This window comes from Rhinopithecus bieti, unplaced genomic scaffold (assembly GCF_001698545.2).
Source record: "Rhinopithecus bieti isolate Rb0 unplaced genomic scaffold, ASM169854v2 scaffold_10548, whole genome shotgun sequence".
In the NCBI taxonomy this organism is placed as follows: domain Eukaryota; kingdom Metazoa; phylum Chordata; class Mammalia; order Primates; family Cercopithecidae; genus Rhinopithecus; species Rhinopithecus bieti.
The window spans coordinates 1,734,144-1,742,170 of record NW_016806834.1 but is presented as its reverse complement, the minus strand read 5'-3'; positions in this window follow the sequence as shown (position 1 = coordinate 1,742,170).

Sequence of the window (8,027 nt, the reverse complement as noted above, 5' to 3'; positions counted from 1 at the left end):
TGTGTGTTCTCTCTCTCTCTCTCTCTCTCTCTCTCTCTCTCTCTCTCGACGGAGGTTTGCTCTTGTCGCCCAGACTGGAGTACAGTGGCATGATCTTGGCTCACTGCAACCTCTGCCTCTAGGGTTCAGGCGATTCTCCTGCCTCAGCCTCCCAAGTAGCTGGGATTACAGGCGCCCATCACCACACCCAGCTAATTTTTGTATTTTTAGTAGAGAGAGGGTTTTGCCATGTTAGCCAAGCCGGTGTCAAACTCCTGACCTCAGGTGACCCGCCTCCCTCGGCCTCCCAAAGTGCTGGGATTACAAGTGTGAGCCACCACACCTGGCTGACTTTTGATTTTGTTATTGGAACTACTACAAATTGCACTCCCACCTTCCAGTCTCCTGTGTCTTCAGGAAACCAGTTGCTTTAGCAGTCTTCTACTTAGCTATTTCCACTGCGTTATGTCATTGGGGACAATGGATGGCTTTGAATGTAATTTGTCTCTTTTAGAAATAAAATAAGATCAGAGTAGGTAGGTATTAATAGTTGGAGATTATTCAGTAGTACAAGCTTCTTAGTTTACAGGTTATTATATATCCAAATACATTTCTTACCAGTGTAAACATTCAATTACAGGCATACCTTGGAGATATTGCAAGTTCAGTTCCAGACCATCCAATAAAGCAAATAACACAATAAAGCACATTACACAAATTTGTTAGTTTTCCATGTGTATAAAAGTTACGTTGGCTGGATGTGGTGGCTCATGCCTCTAATCCCAGCACTTTGGGAGGCTGAGGCGGGATGTTTGCTTGAGACCAGAAATTGGGGATAAGCTTGGGCAACAAAGTGAGACCCTGCCTCTACAAAAAATAAAAAAATTAGGCGGAGGTAGTGGCACACACCTGTAGTCCCAGCTACTCAGGAGACTTAGGCAGGAGGATCCCTTGAGCCCAGGAGTTTGCAGTTGCAGTGAGCCCTGTTTGAGCCACTGCACTCCCGCCTGGGTGACAAAGTGAGACTCTTGTTTCAAAAAAAAAAAAAAAAAAATATGGTTACACTCTTAATATCTTAATGTATTTATTGTATGTATCTTATGCTTACTGTAGTCTGTTGAGTGTGCAGGAGCATAATGTCTAGAAACACAACGCACATACTTTAAAATACTTTATTGCTAAAAAGTGCTAATGATCATCTGAATAATCATCTTTTTGTGGGTGGAGGGTCTTGCCTTGATGTTAATGGCTGCTGACTGATCAGGGAGTTGTTTGCTGCATGTTGGGGTGTTTGTGGCAATTTCTTAAATTAGGACAAAAATGACATTCACATCGATTGACTCTTCCTTTTACAGAAGGTTTCTCTGTAGCATGTGATGCTATTTGATAGCATTTTACCCACAGTAGAAATTCCTTCAGAATTGGAGTCAATCCTCTCAAACCCTGCTGCTACTTTGTCAACAAAGTTTATGTAACATTCTAAATCCTTTGTTACCATTTCAATCTTGTTCACAGCATCTTCACCAGGAGTAGATTCCATCTCAATAAATCACTTTCCTCAATCATCCATAAGAAGCAATTCAGCCGGTGGTGGTGGCTCACGCCTGTAGTCCCAGAACTTTGGGAGGCTGAGGCAGGCAGATCACAAAGTCAGGAGTTTGAGACTAGCCTGGCCAATATGGTGAAACCCCGTCTCTACTAAAAATACAAAAATTCACCAGGCATGATAGCATGCCTGTAATCCCAGCTACTAGGGAGGCTGAGGTGGGAGAATTGCTTGAATCCAGGAGGCTGAGGTTTCAGTGAACTGAATCATGCCACTGCACTCCAGCCTGGGCAATAGAGCAAGACACCATCTAAAAAAAAAGAAGCAATTCCTCAGCAGTTCAAATTTTGTCATGAGATTGTAGCAGTTCAGTCCCATCTTCTCATCTTCAGGTTCTACTTCCAATTCTGGTACTCTTGCTATTTCCACATCTGCAGTTACTTCCTCCACAGCAGTCTTGAACTTCTCAAAGTCATCCATGAGGATTGGAAAAACTTCTTCTAAACTTCTGCTAATATTGATATTTTGACCCCCTCCTATGAATCACAAATATTCTTAATGCCATCAAGAATAGTGACTCCTTTCCAGAAGGTTTTCAATTTTCTTTGCCTACATCCATCAGAGGAATCACTATGGCAGCTACAACCCTTACAAAATGTATTTCTTAACTTATAAGGCTTGAAAGTCAAAATTACTTCTTGATCCATGGGCTGCAGAATGGTCTTTTTGTTAGTAGGCATGAAAACAACATTAATCTCCATGTTCATCTCTATTAGAGCTCTTGAGTGACCAAGTGCATTGACAATGAGCAGTAATATGTTGAAAGGAACTTTTTTTTTTTACTGTCATCCCAGCTACTTGGGAGGCTGAGGCAGGAGAATGGCGTAAACCCGGGAGGTGGAGCTTGCAGTGAGCTGAGATCCGACCACTGCACTCCAGCCTGGGCAACAGAGCGAGACTCCATCTCAAAAAAAAAAAAAAAAGGAAAGGAATCTTTTTAATAAGCAGCAGTAGGTCCCAACCGTGGGCTTAAAATATCCAGAAAACTATGTTTTAAGCAGATGTGGTGTCATCCAGGCTTTGTTGTTCCATTCATAGATCACAGGCAGAGTAGATTTAGTATAATTCTTAATGGCCCTAGAATTTGCAGAATGTTAAGGGAGCACTGGCTTCAAATGTAAGTCACCAGCTGCATTATCCTCTTGTGAGAAATTCATCCTGTCCTCTAAAGCTTTGAAGGCATTCATTTCTCTTCTCTAGCTATGAAGGTCTTCAGTGGAATCTTCTTCCACAAAGCTCTTTCACCTACGTGGAAAATGTGCTGTTTAGTATAGCCACCTGCATCAGTTATCTTAGCTAGATCTTCTGGATAACTTGCAGCTTCCACATCAGCACTTGCTTGCTCCACCTTGCACTTTTTTTTTTTTTTGAGACGGAGTCTCGCTCTGTCACCCAGGCTGGAGTGCGGTGGCGCGATCTCAGCACTTTTGTGTTATGGAGAATGGCTTCATCCCTGAAACCTCATGAACCAACATCTGCTAGCTTCAGACTTTTCTTCTGCAGCTTCTGCATCTCTGTCAGCCTTTCTAGAATTGAGGAGTTAGGGCCTTGCTCTGGATTAGACTTTGGTTTAAAAGCATGTAGTGGCTGGCTCAATCTTCTATCCAGACCACTCAAACTTTCTCCATATCACCTATAAAGCTGTTTCACTTTCTTATCATTCATGTGTTCACTGGAGTAGCACTTGCAATTTCCTCCAAGAACTTTCCCTTTACATTCACAACTATTTGGCACAAGAGGCCTTTCAGCCTCTCTTGGCTTTCGGCATGCCTTCTTCACTAAGCTTAATCATTTCTAGCTTTTAAGTGAGAGGCATGCAACTCTTTCTTTCACTTGAACACACAGACAACATTGTAGGGTTATGAATTGACCTAATTTAAATATCGTTGTGTCTTAGAAAATAGGGAGATCCAAGGAGAGGAAGAGAGATGGGGACACAGCCAGTAAATGGAGCAGCTCGTTAGAACACACACACAACATTTATTGATTATATTCACCATTTTACATGGGTGCGGTTTTTGGCATCCTATGACAACTATCATAGTAACGTCAAATATCACTGATCACAGATCACCATAGCAGATAATAATAATAATGAAAAAGTTTAAAATATTGCAAGAATGACCAAAATGTGACACAAAGACATGAAGTAAGCATATGCTGTTGGGAAAACAGCACTGACAGACTTATTTAATGCTGGGTTGCCACAAACCTGCAATTTGTGAAAAAAAAAAAAAAAAAAAAAAAAAAAAAAAAAAATGCAATATCTGCAAAGCACAGTAAAGCAAAGTACAATAAAACAAGATAAGCCTGTATTCATAAACTTTGACGTATCTTCATTACAAAGGAGAAAACAGCCACCCTAGATGTGAAAAGATTTGCCCAAAGTCATTCAACTAGGAGAGAAATGAAGAAAATAGTGAAAATCTTGGTCTAATAATTATTCTGAATTATAATTAAGTCACTGTTTTGTGTGTGTGTGTGTGTGTGTGTGTGTGTGTGTGTGTGTTTGAGATGAAGTCTCACTCTTTTGCCCAGGCTGGAGTGCAGTGGCATAATCTTGGCTCACTGCAACCTCCGCCTCCCGAGTTCAAGGAATTCTCTTGCCTCAGCCTCCCCCGTAGCTGGGATTACAGGCATGCACCACTACATCCAACTAATTTTTGTATTTTTAGTAAAGACGAGATTTCACCATGTTAGCCAGACTGGTCTCAAGCTCCTGACTTCAGGTGATTTGCCCATCTTGGACTCCCAAAATGCTGGGATTACAGGCGTGAGCCACTGTGCCCAGCCACTGTTTTTTCTTTAGAGGCAGGGTCTCTTTCAGTCTCCCAGGCTGGAGTGCAGTGGTGCAATCATATCTCACTGTGGCCTCAAGCTCCAGGGCTCAAGCAATCCTCCCGCCTCAGCCTCTGTAACAACTAGGACTGCAGGTGTGTGCCACAACACTCGGCTACTTTTTAATTTTTTTGTAGAGTCAGGGTCTTGCTATGTTGAGCAGACTGATGTTGAACTACTGGCCTCAAGTGATATTCCTGCCTTAGCCTCCCAAAGTATTTCAGGCATGAACTACTATGCCAGGCCTATTTTCACTTTTTTCATTTTCTTTTGAGACAGAGCCTTGCTCTGTCGCCCAGACTAGAGTGCAGTGGCGTGATCTCAGCTCACTGCAACCTCCCCTTCCTGGGTTCAAGCAATTCTCCTGCCTCAGTCTCCAGAGTAACTGGGATTACAGGCATCCACCACCACGCCAGGCTAATTTTTGTATTTTTAGTAGAGGCGGCATTTTGTCATGTTGGCCAGGCTAGCCTCGAACTTCTGACCTCAGGTGATCTGCCTGCCTTGGCCTCCCAAAATGCTGGGATTACGGGCGTGAGCCACCATGCCCAGCCCCCTTTATTACATGTTCTGATTTATAGTTTTTCTGGTAACTTAAGAGTATGCATACTTGAAGCATCATCAAGATTCTCATCTAGAAGAGTCAGAAAAGAATAATTTGATTCAAAGAAATAGTAAGTCTTATGCCTGTAATCCCAGTACTTTGGGAGACCAAAGTGGGAGGATCACTTGAGGCCAGGAGTTGGAGAGCAGCCTGGGCAACATATTGAGACTCCCATCTTTACACACACACAAATAAGCCAGAAATGGTGGCTTGCACCTCTAGTCCCAGCTACTGGAGGGGTGGGGAAGGTGTGTGAGGTGAGAAAATAGCTTAAGCCCAGGAGTTCAAGGCTGCAGTGAGCAGTGATGGCACCACTGCACTCCAGCCTGGGTGACAGAGTGAGACTCTGTCCCAAAAAAAAAAAAAAAGAAAGGAAAAAAAAAAAGAGAAAAGAAATACTAAGTATCTGTCATATTTATGTTACATGTTTTAATGGCATTGTCTCATGGACGCCTAGTTCTGGAATATTTAAATCTTCTTGTTTCTTTTTTTAAATATAATTTTTCAATTTTTTTGGCTAATTTTCTCTGTATCATTCAAATTTTAGTGTATGTGCTGCCAAAGTGAGTACCATTTCCTTACTTTTATTATATAGTTTAAAATTCTGTCAACTTTTACTCTGTGATGGCTCCCAGATTTGTTTTATTTTTTATTTTTTTGCTGTTTTCAGAAAATGATACATTTAGGTAGTTTAGGGTTTTATCACCACACATATAGACTACTAGAATATCTTTTAGATTGTCTCTTTTTTTTCTTGAGATGGACTTCGTTCTTGTTGCCCAGGCTGGAGTGCAATGGCACGATCTTGGCTCACTGCAACCTCCGCCTCCTGGGTTCAAGCAATTCTCCTGTCTCAGCCTCCCAAGAAGCTGGGATAACAGGCGCCCACCATCATGCCCCACTAAATTTTGTATTTTTAGTAGAGACTGTGTTGGCCAGGCTAGTCTCCAACTCCTGACCTCAAGTGATCTGCCCACCTCGGCCTCCTAAAGTGCTGGGATTACAGGCATAAGCCACCACTCTCGTCCTAGGTTGTCTCATTTTAAAATTTTATTATTTTATTATTTGCCAATATATTTATTTTGAAACAAGATCACCCAGGCTGGAGTGCAGTGGCACTATCATGGCTCCCTGCAGCCTCAGTCTCCTGGGTTCAAGTGATCCTGCCACCTCAGCCTTTCCTGTACTAGCTGGGACTACAGGCACGCACCACCAGATTTGGCTAATTTTTTTATTTTTTGTAGAGATGGAGATCTTTTTATGTGCTCATAACAAGAGGCAGAAAGATCACTTGAGCCCAGGAGTTCAAGACCAGCCTCTCGAAATTCTGACTCAAGTGATCCTCCCACCTCAGCCTCCCAAACTGCTGGGATTACAGGTGTGAGCCACTGTACCTGGCTTTTAAAACTTTTCTTCAAATCATCTTGCATACTACTGTCTAAAATTGTTTCAGAGTTTTTTCCATCATTCCGTAAATCCTAAATGTTTTGTTTTAAATTTATATTTTAGATAATTTTTTATCTCTATAAGTTTGAAATGACTTATTTTTAACAATTCCTCTTTATATTGGGCATACAGTGAAGATTTAAAAAAAATATTTCATTATTCTACTTGTTTAGTTCAGGCATTCTTTACTTGAGAGCCACAACTCTCAAAGGCTTCTTGGATAGAATTCAGGGAATTTGCGAATTTTTATGGGTAAAAAATTCCATTTTTATTTTTACTAATGTAGGGGAGAACATATCTTTCCTTCTATCCATCCTAGGTTTAGGGCTGAGATCCCTATAACAAAAGAGATATTAGCAAGAGAAAGGCATGCACATTTATTTAATGTAAGTTTTGCATGACATGAGAGCCTCCATAAGGAAATAAAGGCCCAAAGAAACAGTTGAACTTGAATGTTTTTATAGTAGGTTTGATGAAGAACAGCCAGTGATGGAGAAATGTCATAGGGCAAAGTGTGAACAAGCTAAATGTAATAAACTGGGGGAAACTGGGCAGGCCTGTTTGTTTAGATTCCTCTTTGTGTCCCTGTGCTTTTGGAGGTAAGGATGCTCCTTTTCTCTGGGTGCCGTGAGAGCACCTCTTACATGAGGGTCTTATGATGTACTTCAGGGGAAGATCAGAAAATCATTCCCAGGTTTTATGGCTGCTTCCAGGGAGAAGGGCAGGCAGAAGGTCGGAGTCACCTTCCTGCTTCTGCAATTTCCTCAAATGCCTTCAGCTTAAAATATTCAGTATGTCAAGGTGCTATATTTTGTGTAGGGTGTCCTGAACCCCATCACTAACCTCAAACTGAAAGGATTTTCTTCAATTCTGAACATAGTTCAAAAACCACAGTAATATTAGCCATACTTCATTGCAAAAGAAAACTCAGATATTTTCATATCACATTACTTTTTTGCATCTGTTTTCATTATGCTCATCACTACTTCAAATTTAGGATAGATATTAACTCTTATTTAATGCATTTATAAAGACTCACGCATATTAGTATATAACAAACTTATCTTTTAACATTTTAATAACTGTATTTTGATATAATTAGATTCCTTTGTAATCCTACATATTTTATGCATTTAAAAACATGATTCTGAGAAGGCATTCATAAGATTTATCAGATTGCTAAAGACTAAGAACCCATGTTTTTGTTCTACTTTCAATACCTGAAAAGTTGTGGATAAAACAAAAATTATGTTAAAACTGGAAAGTAGGCTGGGTCCAGTGGCTCACGCCTGTAATCCTAGCACTTTGGGAGGCTGAGTTGGGTGGATCACCTGAGGTCAGGAGTTTGAGACCAGCCTGACCAATATGGCAAAACGCTGTCTCTACTAAAAATACAAAAATTAGCTGGGCATGGTGGCACACGCCTATTATCCCAGCTACTCAGGAGGCTGAGGCAGAAGAATTGCTTGAACTCAGGAGGCAGAGGTTGCAGTGAACTGAGATGGCGCCACCGCACTCCAGCCTGGGCAACAGAGTGAGACTCCATCTCAAAAA